Source organism: Physeter macrocephalus, chromosome 20 (assembly GCF_002837175.3).
Source record: "Physeter macrocephalus isolate SW-GA chromosome 20, ASM283717v5, whole genome shotgun sequence".
Taxonomy (NCBI): Eukaryota; Metazoa; Chordata; class Mammalia; order Artiodactyla; family Physeteridae; genus Physeter; species Physeter macrocephalus.
The window spans coordinates 107,513,385-107,519,903 of NC_041233.1; positions in this window are offsets into that span (position 1 = coordinate 107,513,385).

Below are 6,519 nucleotides of genomic sequence, written 5' to 3' on the forward strand. Positions count from 1 at the left end.
TCCTAGGGAAACAAATTAACTTCCCAGTCACCAGTGCATCTAGGTGGGGCCTTACCACTGGTTCGCATCAATGGAATGTAGAGGAAGTGATCCTGCCACTTGGGGACTAAGGAAGTTCTCTTCCCACTTGGATGATTCCGGGATGATCTTGACATCTTGGGTTGAAGACAGCAGAACTTCACTGAAGGAGCTGCTTCCCTGAATTACGATGTGGAAGGCCACCTGCCTAACACCTGATTGGACATTAGAGTTCTGGGATTGTCTGATATAGCAGTTTGCACACCTGGTGAACACATCCCTCTTATCCTTTAAGTCAAACAAGCTAGTGACTGCAGTCTTTGAGGTAAGTAGCCTTGCCTACTTGCCTTGGCCTGAGGCCAAAGAGGCTGCCCTGCAAGTGATTTACAGCAAGCTGACTACTTACTCTGCCTTCACTTCCGTCATATAATATAACTTACATCCCCTCTGCAGCATAATACTGGGGTTCAAAGCCATGAATACATGCTCTCCTTTCAATTCTCCTTGGCCGCTCATCCATGGTGGCCAGCCCCACCAGTCAGAGTTCATCAGCTTGTCAAGATCTCTCCCTATTTTGGCATTTTATGAATACAGCAGATGGGTTCCCTGGTGTGACTCAATCTCAGAAACCAAAACAAAGCACCTGTATCTAGCCTTTTTCACTTCTTCCGGGTCGCTCAATAAACATAATCTGGTTTCTTTCAAAACAATATGGTTATCTGATTTCCTTCCTTAGTGGCTAGTTAAGCAATGAATCTGGCTTTCCACAAATTTACTGGGTCCTTGAGTTCATTTAAGGCTTTTCCTCTTACTCTTTCATCAGTCACAATCTCCCTTCTTTAACGTCGCCTGGGTTTTTCTGTTTAAATGTGCTTCCTGGTTTTTTTCTGTGTGGTTTACAAACGTGAATGTCTTGGACACTGTCTTCAGTATTTCCAGCTCAGTGCATCTTCACACCATGCTGTCTCTTTCACTGCCTGAAGATGTGTCTCACAGCATTTCCTCTTGGGTTCATCTCTTCTTTAGGAGAAAGAATTTAAAAGTAAGAGATGAATAATACAGAGATCTACCATTTCTCTGTCCCTATACTACAGCTGGTATCAACTCTTTTTCTGTATCTCCCCTTCCGGTTCAGGCTTCTTACAGGATAATCTAAACAGCAGTCATTGATTGCTAAATCAAATCAAACAAGAGAATATCCGGTTTGCTACTTTTTCCTCTCACATTTCTCCTAATGTTTAAATTTCCCCATCAATCAATTAACAAATGACTTTGGTACACTTTGCCGAGAGCTTTGAGATGAGAACAGAAGAAATACAAACAAGTTCACAAGTAACTTGTGAGGCTGATTTATGCAAAACCATTCAAGAATAGGATAGTATATGATACTAGTTGTCTAGTTATATAAAAAGTGCATTCAGAATTGTAGACGGGAGAGACCAATGTGTGCTGGAGTAAAGGAGAACTTTAATAAAGGTGGGATTGGGGATTAAGACATACAAACTACCAGTTATAAAATAAATAATCCACAGGGATGTCATGTACAGCACAGAGAATATAGTCAATATTTTATAATAACATTGTAATCTATAAAAATATCAAATCTAACCTAATATCTACTGTCTAACATAATATCTACTATAATATCATAAGTCAACTATACTCAATTTTAAAAATAAATAAATAATAAAAAATAAAAATGATTAAAAAAGAAAAATGGGCTTTGGCCTTTAGGAACTGTTAGGCTAGAGCAATATGAAGGACAAGCATTTCCTATGTGGGAAATATCATGAACATAGGCACAGAGGCAGGAATAATAGTAACAGCCACAGTGGGTCCTGTTTATTAGGCACCTATTATGTTCCTTGCACCATGCCAGGCCCTTTACATTCATTGTATCGAGTCCTCACAGCTATCCTGGGATTATGAGGTAGGTATTTTACAAATAAGAGAACTCAGATGTAGGGAAGCGGTAGATGTCAGATTCATGATTCAGTGTCTGTGCTCCACCCATAACATAGGAAGGTGGGGCCATTAAGAAAGGTACCACTCTGGAGAGTAGAAGGTAGTAAACTAGACAGATTGGTGAGGCTAGATTATGGAGACACTGGATGCTGGATTTGACCTAAAAAGTAACAGGAGACTGTTGTAGATTTTTCAGCACATACGTAGCATGACAAGACAGAAGTTCAAGGCCATATTCCATGTTAGCTGTATGACTCTGTGAAACATGGTTAAACTTGCTGAGATTCAGTAAATGTAAAATGTAAAATGTGTTTAACAGTAGTATCAATTCATAGAGTTGAAAGGCTTAAATGAGGTAATGTATCTAAAGCTTCTACTAAAGTACTTGACATACAGTAAGTGTTTAGTTATGATACTACTATGATACTACTACCACTGCTACCGAAGCAGTGTTTAAGGAAGATAATTTAGAGAAAAACAACAAACATTTTATTCCCTGGAGAGATGTAACGAGATGGCTTGGGCTTCTTGGGATAAGGAGAGACAGGTATGAATTTACCAACGTGGCAAAGATGAGTCCACAGGACTTGGTGACTGATGTAAGGGACAAAGGAACACAAAAGTCCAAAGACACAAATTTAGAAAAATTTGAGTGTGAAGTGTGATAACATGGCCAGAAATTAGGAAGTGAGCGGGGGGAGTTAGTTTTGGGAGATAGATGAGGAGGTAAGTTTTGGATGTTTTGAGCTTGAAATGATGATAATACATCAAGGAGTACGTACTACAAGCTTTGGCAAAACGGTTGACTGTGGAAATGCAGATTTGGAGATTATTATAAATGTATTTATTTGAAAAGTGAAAATGAACAAGAGTCCAGTATAAAGAGAGCAGACCAGAGGACTAGGATTGACACCTGGGGGTGCCCACAGTTGAGGAGCATGATATGGGAAAGGAGTCACTGAAAGATGAAAGGAAGGAGCAGAGAGAGAGAGAGATAAGACACTAATGTAGGTCACGGAAGTCACAAATCAGGGAAGAGAGTTTCCAAAAGGAGAGAGCCCTACTGTGCCCAGGGCTCCTGTGGGGAGAAAAGACTGAGGGGATTAGGAAAAGACTTCTACCGTGACAGCATGGAACCCAGATGGGGAGGAACCCAGTTAGCAGGCACTGCCCATTGATGTGAGACATAAATATACAGAGAGAACTAGGCTGTAGCTAGAGGTAGTAGCAAGACAAACAGAGGAGGTTATTTCTTGTTCTTGGAGAGGCCAACACCACCAATAATCCTCAGAGTGAGCTTCCGTTCATCTCCAGCCCTTGCCACAGTCATGTCTTCACGGACATGCCGCCTTCTCCCATGGCTACTACAACCGTCCTAGTCTGACCTCTGTTAACTCTCATCTTCTCCTTTAGATCTCACTATTGCTACTGCACTCATCAACCTCATCCATTGGACCCCAAACCCACCATTTCTGATGATGTTGTGGACCCTGTGATCTTTAACAAGCACAACTAAGATTGTTTCTCTTTCAAAGGCATCATCAGGAATGAAGATTATTTTACCTAATTTATTTTCTTCTGCTTAGACACAGGTATCTAGAAAACGATAGCAATTGTTATTCAGATCACTCCTCTCAAGCACACTCAAAGTTCCTTTACCTCTTACACCGTCATTGCATCGTGAGATGTACCCAACTGTTATCTGGAGCACGCACTGGGAATAACCTCCCTGCCCAGCCAACTTTGTGATTCTTAGAATCCTATTTCCTCCACAAACCCTCTGCAGTTGGATTTCTCTGATTCCTGCCCTGTTTAAGCATAGGACTTCAATGGTTGTTTCCCATTTTACTTCTTCCAAAACATGCTCCCTGCATTCCATTTTAAGTAGCAAATATTGTGTGCCAATGAACAACGTAGATACAGTTATTGCATCAAGTAAATAATGTCTTATTTTCCTTCTGTTGTTGGTTTTACCCAATAAGCTAGCCTGAGTTAGCTTCATTTTACGATACCTTCCATCATACAGGTCAGAAACCATGTCTATTCCAGCATGTGTAACTAAAGGCCATCCTCTACACTCCAGTATCCCTGCACAGTGTAATGCGCGAAATGGTACTTTATTGGTGCTTTTTGTTGATGAGTTGATAATGATTGTGACCCCCATTCCTATTCTCTACAAGTTCATCTTTCATGGTAACAACCAGATAGCCTCATTTTTCCTCCACTTCCTGCAAACGCACTGCAGGCATCGTTAATTTTCTTGGTCACCAGCATCTCTGAGTTCCAGTTCTTCCTTTCAGAGTCCTTCTCTCTTAATACTTGTATCATAATGTTTACCTGCTTTCCTTGCATTGTATTCTGACTTTGGGCAGGTACAACAATTATTTTCTGATTGGAAGACTTCTCCACAGACTAGCTTCCGGTTATATACGTTTCACACTTTGTTTCTCCTCCACCGCGCATATGTTTTCATTCTAATTCCAGATACCATAGGACACAGTCAGATCACAGTACGAGCTCTGGCCTTGGACTTTAGTATCACATTCCTGGATGAGTTCCAGTAAGCCATAGGAATATTTCTGGAAGTCATTTCTGCTTTGGGAAGCCCAGTAATAACAACTATATGTTGAAGTTACTGAAATCCACATCTATAAATCCCACTCCACCAAAACTAAATGTATCCATAATTCACTTTCCCCTTAACAGGATCTCCAAAATGCTCATAATCATTCCAGTGACACCTGACACAAGGAGAAATGTGATGGAGAGGAGGTCAAAGTGGAAAAGTACAATGGATTTAACCAATTGCAGTTAAGATATCTTACCTCTGAAAATTTACAAACCATATGACCCTGTGAACACAATTCTGGGACCCTCTTAGGGCCTTGGAAAAAGGTGTCAGTGCTAGTGAGGGGCTCTGAAACTAAAGCTTCATTAAATTCACGGCAAATCCACCTTTCTACTCTTGTCTCTCTCAGTTTTGTTTCCTTATCTGCAAAATAAGAATAATATTAGCTTTGCCTATTTCAAAGGTTGCCATAATATACATAATAAAATTATCTGTGTTTTTTGTTGTTGTTGTTTTTATTTGCGGTACGCGGGCCTCTCACTGCTGTGGCCTCTCCCGTTGCGGAACACAGGCTCAGCGGCCATGGCTCACGGGCCCAGCCGCTCCGCGGCATGTGGGATCTTCCCGGACCGGGGCACGAACCCGCGTCCCCTGCATCGGCAGGCGGACCCTCAACCACTGTGCCACCAGGGAAGCCCTATCTGTGTTTTTAAAATGTGCTTTATATTACCATTTAATGCATCATTAGAGATGGTTCTCACATATATTTTCTAAAATTGGCTGTCACTTCTCCCTTCCCACTTTCTCTTCTTACAAAGAACTTTGATGCTCCTCTCATTGGGAGGCGGAGTCTCTGTTCCCTCTCTTTGCATCTGGGCTGTGCTCACAGCCAAAGTGATACTCTGACTCCCTGAACTAGGTCATAAAGGCGACACGTCTTCCACCTGGCTCTCTGGGAATGCTTACTCTTGCAACCCAACAGCTGTGGGGAAGCCCAAACTATAGAGGAGCCCACATAAAGAAGAAGAGACAGCCGTCTCCAACCCTCCAGCCATGGGAGGGGGTCCTCATGAAAGTGGATCCCCCAGCCCCAATTAAGCTGATGTTGAGTAGAACAAAGGCAAGTTATAGATTCATGAACAAAATAAATGGTTGTTGTTGTTTTAAGCCTTTAGGTTTTGGAGTGGTTTGACTTGACGGGAACCATCCATCTTTCCAATGAAACCCCTCTCCACTCACTCCAGACTGAACTTCTCTGCATTCCCTGACCACACCTCACAATTCCCTACCCCTATGCCTTTCTCATACCATTTCCTCTATCGGAATGTCCTCTTCCCACTGAAATCTTACCTATCCTTGATGGGCTCACTCAGTTGCCACATGTCCTATGAAGCTCCCCTCGCTGCCTCAGTTGGTTGTGATATCTTCCTCCTCTCAAACCTTGCAGAACTTTGTTTCCACTAGTCATATAGTACTTATTGCCACGATTGATATGCAGCATATTTCACTACTGGCAAGGCCAAGTACCGACCAGTCAGAAGGGGGCCTCTTGAGTTATCTATCCTGTGATTTGGTGACCCTCCGCTTTGCAGCAAAGTTGGTTCCATGTAGTCTTAGCTCTTCCTGTGGCCTGTATGCACCTTCAGGGCAGGGCGCCTCATATATTTTTGTCCGTATTCCCATCCCCCATGCAAAACATAGGGTCTTGCATGTAATATACTATATACACTATGAATACTTGGTTGAGACTTAAAAAATAGATCCCTGAGGGCTTCCCTGGTGGCGCAGTGGTTGAGAGTCCACCTGCCGATGCAGGGGACATGGGTTCGTGCCCCGGTCCGGGAAGATCCCACATGCCGCAGAGCGGCTGGGCCAGTGAGCCATGGCCGCTGAGCCTGTGCGTCTGGAGCCTGTGCTCCGCAACGGGAGAGGCCACAACAGTGAGAGGCCCGCGTACCGCAAAAAAA